This window comes from Falco biarmicus, chromosome 4 (genome assembly GCF_023638135.1).
Source record: "Falco biarmicus isolate bFalBia1 chromosome 4, bFalBia1.pri, whole genome shotgun sequence".
NCBI classification, from domain to species: domain Eukaryota; kingdom Metazoa; phylum Chordata; class Aves; order Falconiformes; family Falconidae; genus Falco; species Falco biarmicus.
In genome coordinates this window covers 99,605,632-99,625,085 of record NC_079291.1, presented here as the reverse complement: position 1 = coordinate 99,625,085, position 19,454 = coordinate 99,605,632, and the positions used below count along the sequence as shown (strand labels likewise).

General features: G+C 45.5%; 1 protein-coding gene across 3 annotated transcripts in view; it reads left to right on the top strand.

The window, feature by feature from the left end:
* PLXNB1 (plexin B1) overlaps positions 1-19,454 on the top strand; it is an 82,600-nt gene that overhangs the window by 9,496 nt on the left and 53,650 nt on the right. For 2 of the 3 annotated variants that reach the window (XM_056337272.1, XM_056337269.1), the window contains exon 2: positions 14,026-14,087. The exons of the other annotated variant lie outside the window; for it this stretch is intronic. The gene's annotated coding sequence lies outside the window, so the exon portion shown is untranslated. The remainder of the gene's footprint in view (positions 1-14,025; positions 14,088-19,454) is intronic. 3 annotated transcript variants of the gene reach the window in all.

Here is a 19,454-nt window from a genome sequence, read left to right as displayed (position 1 = left end):
TCAAGTGAAGGAAGGGGAATTGATCTTTTGAGAGCTGCAAGAAAAGAAAAAAAAAAAAGTATTAGAGGACTTCCCTTCTAAAGAAGCAAAACAATTCTTTAAAATGACTGTTTACATGTGTTAATTCCCTTTGTTTTTTGTGGGATGGAAAGGTCATTTTATCTCTATCTAAGCTATGAAAAAATCAATGGTCTAATCAATTTCTAAAGTAGATTTAGTCAAAATGACTGCTGTGTTGTGGCTTGGGCTTTGATGTGTGAAGGTGTCCCAAAAAGCTGCTAGAAAAGTCAATGCAGAGCATCGCTGCAAATAAACTTACAGAATTTGTAGGGGAATTTTCTGTCCCATTCACTATGTCCACAGGGTGCTTACTTTCCCTTGGCCAGTCCCAGCGCGGCTTCCTCCTGATGTTCCTGCTGAAAGAATAGATTGCTGAGAGCAGATCAACAAAAGCAGTCACGCAGTTCACTTGAGCGGTCATGCATAAATATGAGCAGACTTTCTGCTGTTAAAGCTGATGGTTAGCCTTGCCTGCCACCAGTTTTCCATAGGCTGCATGTTCCTGCTGCTTGGAACTTGGCTGAGGATCTCATCCAAGAGGATAGTGTCCCTGATAGACAGCCAGGTATTAGCGTTCTGGGGTAGCTGGGCTGGGGGGTTCACAATGGGAAGAAAATTTATTGGTATGAACATACCAACGTAAGGATTGATAAAAGCCACATCTCATTCTGCCCTTGCTTTGGAGTTGTTTTGAGTGGTATAATGGGCAGAGCCCTGCCAGCTGTCATGCTGACCTGCACCCAAGCCTTGGCCTGTGCTCCTGCCTCCACACAGAGCGTAAGCTCTCTGCCATGTGCTCTTTGTGAACTTAAATGTGCATTTGACATATAGCGCAAAATGAGAACAGTCATTAAATGGAAATGCTGGCTGGAGGTGGAAGTTCAATGGGCCTTCTGCTAGAAGAGAAGTAGTAGGAGGCACTAGTCCTCATGATGTTGAGTGCCTGGTTAACATCTACAAGGGATTAATGGTTTTCTTGCAATGATCTTGAATAACTCGGGTCTTTGGGGAGATTTGAGATGGGTAGTTATTAGGTTTTATGCCTGCTTCAGAGGATATATACCTCCGAAGGGTTCTGTTGTTTTAATAGGTAGAGCAGCTGGAAAGAAACACGTGAGTACACGGCAGCAGGTGACTGTGTCCATGTAATGTGTTTCTTAGAATGTTTGACTTGGAGCCGTACAATGGTATGAATAATTGATCTGTGCCAACATCAACACCGTACCTCATCATTATTTAATTAAAAAAAAAAAAGCTGATGCACCTGAAATAATGGGTTACATGTTGGAAGGTGGTATTCCTAGCAGGTGTCTTCAGCAAGTATCAGTACTATACTCTGTACTGTTCAGTAGTTCATCAGTATTCTGGAAATAAATCTAAAGCTGCTGCTAATGTTGATTCAGCAGAGAAGCAGGCAATGCTGGGGGCAAATTCAAAACTGCGGCTGGAAATGACAGGTCTGTTGGGATTTTCTTGCTTGAAAATCCTGAATAGTACCTAAATCTTTGGCAGAAAGGGGATCAGGTAGTGAAGTTTTCCTTAGAGCTTTTGGAGAAATGGTTAAATGGTGACTAAGAAAGATATGAGCTCCTTATACTCGGAGTCAGGTAATTGACTGTTAACTGATAAAAACTTTGCAGTCTATGATTTCTGTAGCTCCTCTGTTATGCTGTAAAATGGGTCTAGTAAAATAAAATCCATCTGATACAGGCAAGTACAGACTTCTGTGTGCCAGGGACACTGATCGTTCACCAATTGTGTGCTTCACCAAAGCAGTGACCCTGAAGAAGGGGGAGGAAGGGGGCAGGGTGGAGGGATGACAATCAAATTGATATTAAAAAAAAAAAAAAAGTTGGTCAAGCACTCGGGAAGGTGCCTTGTAATGAGAGGTTGACAGGACTGAGCTGTTGATTGCCAAAAAAGCTATTGAGAGGTGACTTGGTTAAAGCACGTGCATAATTGACTGAGGAGCTACTCTTTAATCCAGCAGGGAAGGAATTAATGGCTCAAGGCAGAAGGCAAACAAATAAGAAATTAGACTGGCCTTGCTGCCAGAAAGAATGATGAAGCCATTGGAGCATACTGCTAGGGGAGTAGTGAACTTATGTTTTGACCTCCGGAGGCCTCTAGTCTAGATGCCATAAACCACTACATTTCACAGAACCACTTAATGGGTTTTGTGGAGGTGTGAGCGGATAAAGCGGAATGGCGCCTGTGTGGTAGGCAGGAAGTCAGAGTGGTCGCACCTTAAATTATGTGACTCTTGACTAGTCCTGCTGCAACTGATTTCTGGTTTTCCGTGCTTTAGAAATAACCTCAAGACTGATGCAGTTTTGTTCCTTGTCCCTGGTTTTTTTCCTCCCAAACTTTGTTTATGTCTGAGTGTTTTATGTGACATAAGTGGTACATCCTGGATGTAAAGAATCTTGTTCGTGATGGGAGTGCTAACCCGAGGTTTGTAGTTCAGATGTCTCCTGAGAACAAAATGTTCTTTATATTTCTCACACTATTTCTTTCACCATTACACGGATCTTTCTATCCGATCTGTCTTGTGGTACTTATTTTACTGATTAAACTTTCTAGGAAAGTGGAGTTTTATTAAGCAGTTGGTGCGTAGACCCATGTACACTGAGGAACAGTGTTAAATTCCAACTGCATTTTTGTAATTTCAGCTATTTTCATTAATCTTGTCTTACATTCAGTGTGAAAATCCTATACAAGAAGTAAGTATGAATGTTGTAGTTTAGCCTGTGATCGTTTCAGGATAATTTACGATCATTTACAGGCTGAAACCTAACTTACAGGTTTACAAGGCCAGACAAATCATCGAGCTCACTTAGTCTGATGTTGTGTAAAGCAGGGCAGTGGGCTCTCCTGAATTTAAGCTAAACATCCGAGTTGAGACTGAATGTTAATGAAGAGTTGTGAGTGATGGAGATCTTGCCATACCAAATACATTTTAAAGGTATCTCTGAGAAAAGAAGTTTGAAAAACAGACCTTGGTCTACACATTCCAGAAACCTGTAATTAGCAAATTATTAACTTTGTTCTGAAAGGGTTAACTGATGTTGTACTTGTTCTGTTTGGCTTCTGGTTGACTATATAATAGCCAGCATCAGCAATTTCTGTACTGTGCTGGATTGCAAAGTCTGATAATTAACACATTAGTTTCATACTGCTACTGCCAATGTTTGCACTGAAGAACTTTGCTTTTTTTGGCCATATGGATGGATGGGAATATCAAGATTGTGTTATGGCTCAGTGCTCATTCATGTGCTCTGTTTTTCCCAAGACGTCTAATCAGGCTTGGGGCTGAACGGTGCCTTTTCGGAGAATCTTTAACCGAAAGGTCAAAATAAGCACAAGGCCTGGAGACAAGTCTCACTGTCTCTTTTTCCCATCCCCCAGCCGTCCTTTGTGTCTGTCTCTCTCCACATATACATATGTACGAGTCCTTCACCCAACACATTCATCTGTGATTCCTTTCTTGAGACCCAAGCCTTCCAAGTGCCCTGCTGCCACTCGGGGTCTTCCCAAACAGTGCACAGCTCTGCGGGCTGAATCTCACTCAGCAGTCTGTGTTTGTTCGGGAGCGGGGAGCTGGGGGGGATGATTTGTGGTCGGGGGAGCTCCTGGCACTCACCTCCTGATGGATCTGCAGGCTTTCCACCATTGCTGTGCACTGTTAGCTGCCTGGCATGTGTCTCTCAATTAACCACCTGTAGCTAGACCAGGATTTCCCTTGAAGTCGGGTTTGCTTATAGACTGGAATCTGGTGGTGCTTCGAGTGGGAAGGAAAATGTGCCTTACAGCGGCCTCAGAGCGAGGGCTCCAGGTGATGCCGTGGAAGCTGAAGACATGGGTTTGTGATACAGACCGGGTCAGATATAAGTGGGATTTGTTCATGCTTACCCTGTGCTACCTCCCGTCCACGCACTGAAGGTTCTCCCTGGAAACTCCCTGTGGGAGAGCATAACCAGGGGAGTGGGAGATGTTGAAATCTGCATATTTACGCCAGCTCTCAGCGTTTGTCTGAGGAAGGTGCCTTTGTTTTAGTAAATGGGATTTATTTTTAAGGTATTGATGGGTTTCTGCCTCTTGTAACAGCATTTGAGGCAGTCAGCTCTTGCTTTTTAAGTGTCACTGTTTCAGCCCTGCCTTGGCTACTCCCTTCCTTACTTGCCAAGTGCAACTGAAAATGAGGTATTGAAGCAGCTCATCTAGGGTTTTTTGTATGCAATCTAGCAAATGTTAGTGCTGGAAGTTGGAATCTTGCTGCTGTTTGTCTGGTAACATTAGCCTGTGTTGTTTCCTTGTGCTGCTTTTGAAAAATACTGGTTTCATTTCTGTGTGAGAAGTGGTTGGCCCATAAATGTATGCCAACCCACCTAATAATTCTTTTATAAAATCTTTCATCAGGTCTTTTCTGTTATATGGTTTAGAAAGAAAAAAAAAAAACCCAAACACCTCCCTTTACCCCTGGAAACAGCAGTCATCTTGTTCTGCTGAGCTGACTGTAGCTCATACTGATCAGTGCTGTTTCCTTTGTCTTCGTTTATTTTAGAGTTAAGCTATAAGCTGTTTAAGACTGGGCTATTTTTGTTCTATAATTTTTCCGGATCTTTTGTATGAGCCTTCTAAATGCTAAAATAAATGCTTTTAAAAGCAGAACTACCATCCATGTTGGGCAAGATGGTCATTGCTCTAAAAATGAAGTTTTGTGGTTTTGCACTGATAAAATGTTTTGGCAAGCACATGCCTGCACAAAGGAATGCCTAGGTCAGGGCTGGATTCATGGCTATCTTATGTCTTTAAGTTAGATTGCCTTTTGTCAGCCAGATGCCTTGCAATCCCTACCTTCTCTCTCCATCCCTCCTTTGACAGTAGCTGTGGGCGCTCAGCAGGGGCTCCCTGGTTGTGTTTGCTTTAGCTGGGGAGGTGTTTGCCTTCACTGCAGAATTCCAGCTTCTAGCTGCCGGGGAAACCTGGAGCACTTGCGTTGATTTATTAGGGCATAGTGTGCCTCAGGAATGCCTTTGCTAAGGAGCTGGGAGTGATGGAAGGGATCTTGCCTGATGTGGTATGAAGCCTTCTTGTTTCTCTTTGCAGAGGCACTAAAAAGGAATTCCCCAAAGCAAGGTAAGAAAAAAAGCTCGCTAGGCTGACTACTTTGGAGAGTGTCAAAGTAAGACTTCAGTTGGGTTTCCCTGGCATAAAATCAAGGAGGTGAATGATAGCTGCAATTTTAAGAGTGCAATTTTAAGTGCATTTTTGGTGGGAGATGGTACTGTGAGTTGCCCGACCAGAGGGTTTGTATGCTTTTGGTTTGTGTTAAGAGCTGGCATTCCAGAGCTACTGACTAGGGCTTTTTTCTGGGACTTGGCTTTGGGCCACCTAAATGTTTTGCACTTGAAAGAAGCAAGTTTCAACCTCTTTGGATTTGCAGACTTCTAAACATTTTCCAGTAGAGATACAGCAGTGGAATTGCTTTTTTAATTACCTTTGCAGACAAAAGTCTATGGACTGCAGGTTTAAAAATCACTGACGTGAGCTTGTCTTCCCTGTAGAGAGTTCACTAGAGTACCTTTACTTCTGTCATCTGTCCCAGCCATTTGATATGCAGCCCTTGTTGTCCTTTCTTGTCTGGCATGCACACACAAAGATGATTTTTGGACTTACTCTTTCTTTTGAGATTTTGGTGGCTGTTGCCCCATCTCTTCTGAAACCAACACCTAGGAGAACGTTGGGTGTTTGTACGAGGCAGGGTGGACAGCCTGTCATTTTGTGTTGATCAAGTATTTGGTAGTTGCCGAGTAGGTTGTGTTTATGGGGCATCAGTGCTGAGAAGGAATTTCCTTTCCTGGCTGAGGTAGAAAGACTGTCCACGTAAAGCTTTTTTCCTTTGCTTTAGCATTCCTTGAGGTTGTTTCCTATTTTACAAATGCATCTTTTGAGAACTGCCAGGAAAACGTCTCGCTCACATGGAAATGGAAATTTCTGAGCTCACAGGGATGAAAACCTTTGAGTCTGTGCTCACTGAGTGAAAAGAGGATTACCAAGCAGCCATTCTTCAGCGTGCAAAGCAGTGGAGCAAAATCTGCAGAGGCCCTCCGAAAGTTATTGGCTTTCCTCAAGAAGGGTGCTTGTGAATAGAATTGAATGAGGTTGGTCCTGACCTTCTCAGCTTCCCTGCTGCAAGTGCAGAGAGCTGTGAAACTTTGAACTCGGTAGATGTTTGAATAAAATGGGAGAACTTTTTTGAGGTAGGTGTCTTGCAAAGAGGTCTAGAGCCAGCATTCCTGTATTACTGTAAGAGAATTAATGGTTTTGTGACTGTATTTGGGCCTGATAAAAAGCAGGGAGGCAATGCTGATTTTTCAAGATCTATTTGAAGGGTTCAGAAATGAGGATGGTCTGCTGGAGTAGATGCAGATGGCTTATTTTCACTGGGGACTGTTAAACCTGCCAGAGTGTAAACCGCATCTTAACAGAAAAATGCGAGACAAGGCCTGCACATCTCTCCCTCCTAATTACCACAGCTCAGCTGCTGCTGTCTCTTATACTTACACATCTGAAAGGTGACAATGACAACGTCTTGAATGGCAAAGCAATAGCAGGAAGGCTCACGTGTTAGGGTTTTTTTTAAAGCTGTAGTCTGGAACAAAAAAAAATTATTCAACCAATGGTCAAGAATATCCTTATGAAAATACAAAATGATGAAATATCCTTTCTCCTAGAAACTGCTCTTATGAGACCACCAGCATTTTTGTAGGTCTTGATGGCTTGTTTCCTGAGCGACTACTGGTAAAGCAGCAGCCAGCTTCATCCTCTGCCACACTGACAGCCTTGGGAATGTCCAGCACAGCAGTGGGACTACCATTTTTGCTGTCCCTGCAGCTCTGCACTGGTTTGCCTTTGTATGCACTACCTTTTCAAGAAGTTGGAAGGTTCTTCTCGCCTGTTCTGGCAAAAATATCCAGTAACACTTTCACAGCAGTTTCTTTAATTGCCAAACCCTAACTTTCAGATCCTCATCGCTCATGGCACACAAAAAAAGATCAAAGATAGTTTTGAGTATGACCTTGTCTTAGAGGACCAAGGACTCGGGGAGGATAGTATTGTAGTTACGATTGCATTGCAGTGGTACCGGAAGAGTGGAGGCAGTGGCAGCTCCCAGTTGCTCTGCAGGTGACAGTTTTGGATTTGGTGTTTCCCCGTGAAAATCTGTTGCAGGTTGCTGTTTCTCACGGCACTCTTGCTGGTTAGCCATTAACTTGCTCAATCTCCCCTCACCCATGACCTTACTCTATTTCACGGTATCCTTGTAAATCTGGTTTAAGAAACAGCTTTGTGATGGTTTCTCTTCCTGCCTTCCAACTTGTTCTGTTTAGCTTGGGAGAACATGCTGGCACCCAGGCCTTGGCAGGCACATTTTTAGTGCCCCCTTTTGCTTCTGTCCCTTACCCTTTGACAGTCCCTGGGGAGCCCCATGCCAGGGGCAGCAGGCAGGACAGGCTCTGATCAAATGCTGCAACGGGCTGATGGAATTCCTTTCAGCTGGGAAACAACACAGCAGAGGAAAGGCAAAACAGTGCTGAAAACCACAGCTTTTTTTAGCTGAGAGGAGAATGTCCTTCTTCATACGTAGCCTCCTCCTGCTCATGTCCATACATAGTCCCTTCCTGTTCCCCATCATATAGTGTTTTCTCTCACTGCATCAGGGCATTCAGGCTAGTGCTGATCTGAAGGAGCAACCTATACTAGGAGATCATTCTGCAGAGTTACTTGTCTTGTTTCTGCAGAGGGCTCCCCTCTTTCAGTACTCGGCTGTCTACTGCTGTTTTCTCTTGTTAGATGTTTCTTCGAGTACACTGCTTGCAACTGTGGAGACTGCAGTTCTTCCTTTCCCCCTTGTAATAGCCAGCTCTCCCAGCCTTTTCACAAACGGGGAATAAACATTGAAGTGAGGGGATGCCTGTCCATTTGTATCAGCCTGGGAAGTGGTAGATTTCTCTCCTGAGGCCTTTGCCTCAGGCATCTTGGCAAAAGGCATCTAGTCTCTATTCACTTCAAACACATACAGTTCGTAAGCCAGAAATGCTCATGAACTGTGATCAGTTGAAGGCCAGACAGCGTGACCTGGTGCCTCTTAAAAATCAATGAATTAAGGAGCTGTGACTTCTGGATGCTTGGAAAGTATGAGCAGGTTGCAGCACCCGCTGTGCAGTGTGAACCTGAGGAGGATCACAGGGTGATCAGCTCAAACATGAATCTAACCTGTATTTATGGTAGGAAAATATCCTGAAACGTGTGCCAGAAGAATTACAGTTTGGATAAATCACGTGTTTTGGCGAACACCAGCAATTACCTTCTTCATAGACCCTGTGTATGGGCTTCCTTTCCTTAAAGCATGAGGAATTTAAGGCAAATTTCACTCTGGAGCTAGAAGGCATGTTTTTAGCAAAGGCAGTGCAAGCAGCATTGGGACCTACTCCAGGCCTTTGGTGTGCTGAAGAAATGCGAACAACTGCAGAGAAGGGCATATAGCTCAGATCCTTTTGCCAGCGTGCTTAGCAGGCAGTCCAGTACCAGATCTGGTTCAGTCTTCGACAAGTGACCTCTGTCACTGAAGGGGAACATAAAGAGCCTCAGTGAGCTTTGGCTGAACTGGGCTTTTGCCTGTCTGCTCTGGAGAGAGAGTAACCTCAGTGTTCCCCTCCTTCCCTCCCCCCAGTGTGTCTGTGAAAATACTAACTTGATTTAGCTGCCAAAAAAAGACATTTTTAAAGTATACATTGCTCTCCTGTGTCCTAACTTCTGTAAAATATGGGTTATGGTTGGTTCCTGTATATGGTGCTCAGCAATTTTGCAGAAGAGAAAACGGCACCTCAACAACTATCTACACAACACTTAATATAGTGAGGTCTTAGTCTGTACTAGGACTCCAGAGTGCTATTCTGAGCATTATGAACCCGATTATATTACATATAGAGCTCAAATGGCTCAGAGCCACACTCTGGATATTAACTGTTTCTATTAAGTTTTGCATTTAGAGATCCTTCTGGCAGAGGAGGGTGATGCTGAATGAGCTGACGTTCCTGCAGCGAAACTGTGTGTGTCTGTACAGTGAGGGAGTGTTCTGCCTTTAATTTGCACAAGGAGTAACCTGAGTTCCAGAGCTTGTTAACTTACGGATGCTCAGTGTAATAATCTTTTCAATATACTAGTTTCATAGCCACAGGTGTTGTGGAGGAAGCACTTACTGATGTAGATGTATAGGAGGGCAAGAGAAACCTTACGAAGTGCTATAAATATATCATAAGGGATAAATCCATATGTAGCATGTCATTTGACAGAGTATGTGGTAAAATGGCATTGAATGTTGTTACTTGTGATTCTTAACAGTCTGCGTCCCTGAAAGAGTGTTTTAAAGACTTGGTTTAGTTTGTGATGAAAGTAGCTTTAGGAACAGTGAAAGTCCTTCCCACTTTTTTTTGTTTTAAACAAAGTTTCTTTTAATGGTTTACATTTTGTGTTGTGCGGTTTCAGATTTTGTAAAAACAAACCCCCTGAAAACCCAAACAACAACAATAATAAAAGAAAACCCTCTGTAGATCATTTGGGTGACCCAAACAAAGTTGATGGGTTTCTCACTGTTTGAAATATACATTGGCTGCCGGGTGGGAGCTGTGCAACTCTTCCTTCCTCATCCCACAGGCGCAGGAAGAGAGAAAAGCGTATAATCCTGCCCTGGCACTGACTGAATTTGAAGCACGCTGCCCCTGGACAGGTATGCTGAACTTGGAGTCTAAGTGGCTGCCTTAGGGGGGAAGCGGGGTGGACAGTATTGTATGGCTCTTAGGGGTATGAGGCCCTGGGACAGGGATGGGTAGAGACTTGCTAGTGGGAGAAGAAGGGTGCTGGAGGTGGCAGCATGTGCTGTTGGGAAGGACACGTCTCATCTCTACTTGGAGGCAGCAAGACTTTGCCAGGTTTGGAGTTAAACGCTCTCGGCAGTACCAGTGCAGCCTGCAGCTCCTTTCTCTGTCCTGGGGGGGAGGTCCCCTGCTCCAGCAGGGGCTGCCTGCCTGCAGTGAGTGACTCTGCAGGGGACAGAAGTGAGTGGGTGAAAGTATCCCATGTGCCGTGTGGATGGATCCATGTGCCACTGGTTAGCTCATGCCAAGGCTGATGGTGAGGGGCTGAGTTCGTATGTGTTTTAGGGATGAGTATTCCCTTCCTCAGAAAGAAAGAGCTGACTGCTTTACCTTGCAAAGGCTTTGCTCCCTAAACTTGGCCTTATAGTGCATAAAGGCACACAATGACCTTAGTGTTCCTATGCCTTCTCAGCTGCGTTTTTTGTCTTGGACTCCACTGACCCTGAGATTTGGATGTGTTTCCCTCTGCTGTTTTGTGTTAAAAATGAAGGAGCTGTGATGTGGGGAAAGAGTTTGTATGATGGAACCCATCAAAAAAAATATGAGGGGGATGATGGTGGTGTTTGGAAGGGCTTGGATGCGACATGGTAATAGGGATGGATGTTGTAGTGTGGGGGAGAGGGGAAGCTAGGAAGGGACTGCAATGGGAATCAGTCCCCGAAATAAGTATCACACAAACAGGGCATGAAAGGATAAGCAGTCTTCTCCAAATCAGATTCTGTGCCTGAGCCTTTCTTTAGAATTTCTTGCAATTTAGACGAATAGCCAACATCAGATTTTTAAGTGGTGTTTGTGCTGAACACTTGCAGGAGTGCGTTCCCATCCAGCTGCTGAGCAGAAATCCTCATTCTTCAGTCTTGCTGGGAGCTGCTTTGCGCTTTTCTGTGGCAGCAGCTTTTGCAATAGGAGCCCCCCCCCCTTCCCGAAAAGGATGGCTTTTTCAGTGAAAGAAGCCAGCGTAGCCAGGCAGACATTATCCCCTTGCCGGAAGGAGGGATCCAGGCTCCCTGGGGAGGAGGGAATGGGGGGAGTGAGTGATTCATTGCAGCTGGCTGCAGTTTGGCCTCCTTCTCTCTCTTTGCCCTGGGTGCCAGGGAGTGACAGCTTGTGGGCAGCGGGCCAAACTGTGAAAAGAGGAGTGTGTGAGGCCTTTAGCTTTCTCATGCTTTATCAAGCTGCAAAGAATAGCTCGATATTCAGCCAGCATTGGTGCAGGTCAGGAGAATGGAAATGCTAACTTAACTCCTGACATGCTGGCTGATTGCTGACCGCACGCTCTGCACGGAGCGAGGGCCCCACTTTGTACGGCTTTCGTACAGCAGCATGCGGAGCAAAAGGGAGAAAACGTGCTTTGAGGCAATAATGAAGATATTTTTCTGTTAAGTGGGCAGCCTCTGAGACTTGCTGGGAGCGTGGAAGGATGGAAAGCGCTCTCCTCTTGTGGCTTGCTGGCTTGTGCAGGTGGAGGATGGAAACACCAGAAGGTAGGGCAGCAGGAGCGACAGGCGTCCTGGGAAAGCGTGAGGGACTGGGGCGAGTGGCAGGTCTGCCCCCGGCTGCCCTTCCGCTCGTGGCACAGTGCTGAGCTGACCCCTGCGCCCGGCCTGGCCTGTGGGGAAGCGGTGGCCTGGGGAGCAGGATGCGGCCGGTCCTGGAGCCGTAACCCTTTGCTGGAGGGCCGGCCAGCAAGGCGTCCCTGCGGCCCAGCCTCTGCGCAGGGCTGCCCGCCGGCACCGAGGGAGTTAAGCGTTCTTTGTCGGCGAGGGGTGAGCCTACCTCGGGGTGTTGAGCTCCATTCCCACGGCTTTTCCTTTCTGACCAGGGTTGGGGGAGGGATCGTGCCTGGAACAGTAAAATGCCCAGAGGCTGGAAAACAGCACCCCGGGCCCCTCTGGCCCTGTGTTGGGCTGGGAGGGATTTGAGCTTCATGGCAGGCTGGACAGAGGCTGTTGGCCAAGGCTGGGGTCTGTTGCCACTGGGTAAGATCATGGATTTATTTCCCTCCTTTAGGCAGACAGAGATGACTTTGCAGGCAACCAAGTTCCTGCCTAGGGCACCGAAATAAATTACTTATCAGCTGGAAGGATGTAAAATAGAAATCAAGTCCCCGGTAGTTCCATGAAGCAGATCACACAGGTTAAACATACGGGTTTTGTGGCTGAGCAAGAGCAGCAGTGTTAGAAGGAGCATCGTTCCTTACAAAACATGTGAGTTTCTCAAAGGTGTAGGATAGCAGGGCCCTTCTTCCCTCATGCTGACGCTGTCTTCTCCTCCTGCACTGCTTTGAGCTGCTACATGGAGCTGTTTGAAGCCCTGAGGAGCAGGAGGAGGGGGAAAAGCAGGTGATAGTCTGAGGGGCTGGAGAGGGGAGTTGGCGGGTGCTCAGAGCACAGCCTGCAGTGCCTCGGAGCCCAGGTATCCCACTGTTTCTCCATCAGCAGTGCAGGGGGCTGAGAGGGCGAGGGAGCTCTGCCACATCCTAATTTGCTGTGAAGCTGAGTGTACAGCTGTGTGTACTCTGTGAGGGGTACTAATCTGGGCCAGCACCAATGTCCCAGCAGAGGGAGAAGGAGTTGAGAGTACCTGTTCAGCCCCTAGGAATACTCTCTGAAGTCCTCTCTGAGGAATAAGGTGTGCAGTCCCTATTCTCAACAGCTTCTGAATTCAGGGCAAGGCAAATTGATGTGAGTGAGTGGGACCCAGAAGTCACATAAAGGAGAGATGAACCGTGGGCTTGAGGTGCAATTCCACTGCTTAATTCTGCTGGGCTTGCTTGCGCTGTGCAGACCAGGTTATGCCAAAAAGCATGGCAAATGTGCGAGAGGCTTGGCAAACGACACTGGGTTTTTGTTTGTGCATGGGATGCCTGACCTTGCTTCTGCACCAAATTCTCTTTGCAAAGGGTGAAGTGCTGTGATCCTCCCACTTGGTGTGCTGGCCCCTGTGGCAGGAGGATCTGGAAGGGAGAGGGTTTGGGAAGCAGTATTGCCTGTGTGGGACAGAGGCTTTATTTCTTGCAAGGTCAAGAGGGTAGCCTGGGTCAGCACCCAGGTACAGAAATGAGCGATGGAATAACAGCATCTGTGCAAATATTCTGCAGACACCAAAGTGAGTCCTCCTGGTGGATCTTGCAGACTGTTAGATGCCAAAATCATAATAGACTGGTAGGCAGCAGCCATTGTTCTGTTTTCTGCGCCCAGGCACTTAATGGTCGCTGAGCTCTGCTTTCAAGTGTACTGCAGCTCTTTGCTCTGTTTACTGACCCAGCAACGGGAAATGTGGCCAGAGTGGGAGCTGAAGTCACAGGCTGATCTGAGACCTGTGCAAGGCAGACCTGTGGTGGATGCACAAAGAGAAACTCTCCCCTGCTGTGGCGGTAGCTTGGGACCCAGGTGCAGCGAATGCACCAGTGAGAGGCTGGCTTTTCTGCTGTGCTCCTGCAGGGACAGGGGGTGTGTTCCCATTGTGCCTGTTCTGGTTTGCTCCTGTCAAGCCTCTTCTCATTATTCTTGCCTTGAGCTGTCTCAGGCCTGAAGGCAAAGTGCTACAGAAGGCTCTGTAGGCTTGCCCTTGAGAGACATGCGGTCCTTGGAGAGTGCCTGTTCAAGGGAAGCACTGCAGTGGGCTGAATTGAGGCTGTTTCAGGCTGCAGAGCTCTGAGCTAATCTCCCAGAGGCAGAGACATTACTCACCAATCAGGAATGTGTCTGTATTTTTCCTAATGAGAACAAAACATTTTATCCCTGTTCATTAGAGAGTTAGGGTGTACTGTTGCTATGCCAACAGACTCCTCTCCCCTGCAGACACACTGGGGGTGTCCTCCGTGCCATGGTTAAAGGGTGAACGGGAAGGCTCTTTCTGGCAAGAAAAAGATCCCATTGTTTTCCTGGGGCTGCCTGGACTTTGTGCAGCTGGCCAGATCTTGCCTTCTCAGGGGGAAGGGAACCACAGTGGGAGTCAAGTGCAACAGAGATTCAATTTATTGGAAAAATAGTCTTTGCATTTCATGTTATGTTGTTTTTTCCAGCTTGAGGCACACTCTTCAATAAGAGAAATGAAGGTGTCTCAACGTTCCCAAGAGTCCAGATGGTAAGCAAAATGCGCCGGGAGTCAGCACTAGGATGCCCATGGACCGTTGCAGCCCACTGGGCTCCTCTGTGTTCCTGAACATCTCAGTTTGTGTGGCCAGTGTAATGCTGGGCAGCCTCTTGATGCTGCTGCATGATGAACTGCACCACCTGCGATGAGTTGGATGAGTGGATTCACCCAACACATGGTCTACTGGAAAGAGTGGGTGGCTGTATGCAAGAATATGCACTTGTTCCCTTTATGTAGGGAAATCCTATGAAGGACAGAGGATGTCTCTTTAACAAAAGCTTTGTTTACTCCCAAGGCTGACTGTCTATTTGCACCCACTGTTCTTGAGGGACTGGTTGGGGTCTGTGGGTTGCAGTGGTGTCCAAGTCAGGCCACTGTTACACCTTTTGCAAGAATTGCCTTGGCACCTCTGCTGCTGCATTTCCATCTCTGTTACGATGTGAAAAACAAAATTTTAAACTTTGTATTTTCTGTGCGAGGGGATGAGTTTAACCTACAGATGGAAACAAAACGACCAAAAAAAGCTGCTTTCTGATGGTGATCTATGGCCAGAAATGGGGCAGTGAGGTTGCCAAATCTGAAGACAGTCTCGTGGAGCCAAGGTGATGTTCGTATCTGGCTGTCAGTCACTGTGGAGTGTGGTGTGCTGCTCTGTGGTGTCGACAGCTATAGACCCCTGAAGAAATGTCTCCCTGAAACAGAGTTCCAGAGTTCTTCTTTCAGGCTGCTTCCTGTTGAACAGGGTAGTTACGATTCCTATTGCAGTTTGCCTGGCAAAGCACTCTGTTAGTGAACGTGTGGAATTTGAATATGGGAATTTGAATATCAAATGTAGGGTGGTACAGCAGAGATCCCAGCCTGAATGAGCTGCTGGAGATCTGCAGATTGGCATGAACTTCTGGTTGGGGAGTGAAACCGTAGCACCTGGATACTAAGTGCTGATTTCAATGAGTCACTGACTCTTTCACTGGGGAGATGAGTATCACCTTAGAGCACTGAAAGTACAAGAGCCTTTCATCAGAAGGGTGTCTGCTTGTTGGACTTGTAGCTATAGGAGCAGGAGGGCAACAAAACCAATGAATGAAGCCAGACAGGAACCCCTGGCCCATACTTCTCAGTGTGCGCAGCCCTCGTGCCTTCAGTTGGGTAGTAGACCTGGATTGAATTCTTGGATGGTAAAGAGCAAATTTTCAGGAAACCTGTTTCAAGCTGGATACTCCAAGAATAAATACTGAGTACATATAACGTGTATAGAAGGATTGGTGAGTCTGGTTTCTTCAGCTTTGCGCTGTTCTGAGTGGTTCAAGTAAAACCACTAAATCAAACCTGCTTGAAAGAGCGAATGAGAAAGTACTTGAGATTACTTGAATTCAGGCCAGTCTCTTCTGGATCCATGGTACATGAAAGATAAAAGACCATAAGGAGGACAGAGGTCTGTGTGTTGTATTCTTTGAGATATCAAGCTGATTCTGTCCAGATCCTATTGAAAAAGTGCTCCAGCAGAAGTGCACTAGAGGACATGCTTTAAGTCACCTTTAAGCGAGAAAGAGCATGGCTGAGCAAACTAACTTCTGAAATGTGAGTTACAGTTGCCTGAGTTGCGCTTTACTTGGTTCTTGTGCAGCCGGAGTAGCGATTTGGTGTTACCTAGGAGTGTGTTACTTGTTCCCTCCTCTCCCCTCCTTTTTAAGTAGCGTAGGGGCTGATTTTCTGTCCTGTTTTCTGTGGACCACCACTTGCTTTAAAGATAAACATACAACCGCTGTGCTGTGTGCAAGGCAAGAATTCTTCAGGAGGAATCCTCACCTTTGTGGGGTGGAGGGCATGTTGCTCCAAACTGTGATGATGTATTTTAATGGCTGTAGACTTCTCTCGTTGCTTCCTATGCCTGGCAAGCAGTTCTGTATAGTGTGCTGTCTGCAGCGTGATTGAAATACTGGGGGTTGGGTATTTCTAGACCTCAGGCCACATACTTCCTTCATATGTGATGTAAAGCCTCTATATAGCTACCTTGAACTCCAGCTCCAAATGCGGTATTTCAGTGAAAGACTAGTCCAGATGGCTGTCTGGTCTTGCGTTTTACTGTTTTGCAATTGCGTTTCTGAGAAGTCTCTTGCTGCATGCTGAGCTGCTCTTCATGAGGTATGGATACTCCATTTGGTTAGTTATTTAACCTTCTAACAACTGCATTCTTGTTCTGGTAGTATCTGAGCTTCTCTCAGTGGAAAAATAATGCAGACCTGCATGTTATCAACAGTGAGATAAAGAATAAAATTCCAAATCAGTTTCTGTCTTTGCCTCTAAAAGCACCACAGGTGCTTTTAGAACCTTGAGAGGAGTGTTCTCCCCTTTGATCAGGACCAGTTATGAGCAGTTTGTGGGGTGAGGTGTTCCTTCTCACTCTTAGAGAATGGTTCAAAGCCCTGAATTGTGAGGGAGGTTTAAATTTTTTAAAATGCTGTTAGCACTGAGTATTGTAATTATAGGTAACATGTCTGCCCTCTCTTGAGTTCTGTTGGATTTCAATGGCCTCACTTCTTTTTCTTGAATTCCGGTTACACATTTACATCTCTGCATGTTTAAAAAATGCCTGTTGGACTCTTAATAACGAAACTGGCAAAGGACAGAGAAAAGCCAGATATATCAGCCTGACAGGAAAGTTTAGGTTGCTTGGTGAGCTAAGGTGTATAAATAGCAACATCCTATATCAGATAATGAAGAATGTAGGAAGCAATTAGGATCACTGCATTTTGGAAGAAATCACTCGGGATTTTGAGGGAGGTATGATAAAAACAGTGTCCAAACCCAGATACTCTCATATGACTCCCTAGGAGAATAGGATCCAGTAAGGATACTGTTGTTTTATGTGGGATAGGGAAATCACTACATACTGTGCCCACACTTGAAGGAAAAACTGATGGATTGAAATGTTCATAAAGAACACATGACACAATAAAGCTCTGGCATGCAACCTTTGTTGTGAGTGATATAGCCTTCATCAGGGCAGGCTAAGTCAAGTATAAGGTAACTTGTATTTTCAAAGTACTAGCGGGGAAAGAATTTTTTTTTTTTTTTTTTGAAAAATACACCCTATTCTGGAGGAAGAAGGTGTAGCTGGATGCTGTGGCTTGAAAGTAAACTTGCTTTTGAGCAAACTCAGTTTAAGAGGTTAGGCTGACTGTTTTAACCAAGAACTAGCTGACTAGCAATTCACTACAGCAGTTGGGAATCCCTGCTGTATTTAATAACCTTTGTGTGTGTTTCTCCAGCTCTTACAGAAGTTGAGTTTTCTTCAACTTTAGGAAAACCATTGCATCTTAAGAAAAATATCTTCAATTATTAGAAATGGAATGAGAAATCAGGATTACCTTCCATACCAAGAACAGCTGAATAAACTGGGACTCTTCCACCTGAAAAGCGATGAGTGATAGTTGTCTTCAAATTCTGAATGACATGGGAAGGTTAGAGGGGGAGCAACCTTTTTTTTTTTTTTTTTGCCTCTTCCATTACAAATATGAATAAGTATTGAGTGGAGCCAGCAAGTAGTAAGCTTAAAAACAAATAATGACTTAGTCCTTGATGTGTGCAGTTAACCTGGGAAGCTTCTTGCCACAGGATGTTGTGAATGCCAAACATCTGTGTGTATTTGAGCACGAAGGGCAAGTCTGGAGAAGAAGGAGCTATTGAGGGTTACAAAATGCATAGAAACCACCTCTATCCCAAGAAGTCCCTGAGCTGCACATTGTTTAAGCCTGGAAGAGTATTCAGGGAGGTAATTCAGGGAGGTAAAAGTGCTGTGATGTTCTTACTTTGTACTTATGTTTCAGGCCATCACCAGAAGACTGCAGCCTGGTTGTTGGCATGGAGCAGGAGTGGAGGCACAAATAAAACTTGTAAAAACAGAGACCGGCACAGCTTGTGTTCTAGGTTGGTTCTGTGCTGCTTCTCATGTACTGCATGCACCTCTTACTTGCTAAAGGCATTGCCTGTGGGCTGTTGGAGTCTGCAGACTGTTGACTTGAGTTTGAAGAGAGGTGGAGAGTATATTTCTGGAAACTATGCAGGTAGGCAGGGTGGTGTGAAGACAAATATTGTAAGCACAGAAGCTGACTTTCTGTCTGTCTTTGTGGCGTATACTGTTCCTGCTGCTCTGAGATGGTATGTGTTTTACTGAGTTACAGAGACTGTCTTACTGCTGGCAGCCTAAATCTTATTTGTGTGAATTTCCCCCCTTAAAACAGAGTTTTTTGCCTCATAATGGACTGCAGCTTAATTTGAGCTAAAATGGGTGATAAGCAGATGTATGAACAGTACAGTCTCTGTTCCAAAGTATTTTCAAACTGAAAATGCCATGGCCTACGTGAGTTCCATGCTCTTCAGAAGTACTCAAAACACTGGTTTTATTTTAGGTCCTGTCTAAACATTTAAAAACAACTCTAAAATAGGGCTCGCTTCTAGATGCTTCACCCTTGAAAGCCTGGTCTTGCACTTGGTTTTAGATGCTTTCCCAAATCTGTAGTATGGAAAACCCTAGTTGTTCCTTTGAACTTTTCCTTTCTGTTTCGGAAGGAAGAGAACAATGTTGGGCTATCTGTCTTTCTGTCCCTAGGGATATAGTCTCTGCTGTTAGGTAGTGTCTTCCCTTCCAGCCCCCCCCCCGCCCCCCCCATTTTGTTTTTTGTTTTTTTTTTTACTAGCTTTGCTGCTGCGGTCCTTGGGAAACAGCGAGGGAAAGGTGACCGGTAGCAGAACTGATGTGTATTCTTGGAGGCATGTTCATGTTCATGACTGAAAACAACTGAATTGATATATCTGGGGAAACTATAGCCCCTTTGCAAGGACACAGAAACTGATTTGTCTGCATCTCATATTCCATAGCTAAAGTCGTTCCCTGGGCTGGTTGAGAAATCTCGTGCGTGGATTACAGCTCTGAGCAGTACAGACAGGCCTGGGGCTGAGACGAGAAGCCAGATGGAGTATGTCTGAGATTAGGACAAGGGTCATGTTGAGGAGGACTGGCACTAGGTGGAGTGGGCTTGTTTCCTTCCTGTTGATCGTTCCCCTATCATCTTGACAGATTGTTCCCCTATCTTCACCTATTTAGTCAGCAGTTTGGTGCAGGAAGAAGTCTATCCCAAACCAGAAGTCTCATCATTGCAGAGTAGCAATGGGCTCAGTTGTTACACCATTTAGAGAGCATCTTCCCTGTTTCGCTCTCAATTTCTCAACTACTGTTTTCATCAGTAGTTTTGTTCCATCAAGGATTCTCTCTTAGCCTGTTTCTGTGACCTGTCATGGACCTGTCTGCCATTCTTCAGATAGTCTGTCCAGATTAGACTTAGTTTGAGCCAGTCTTTA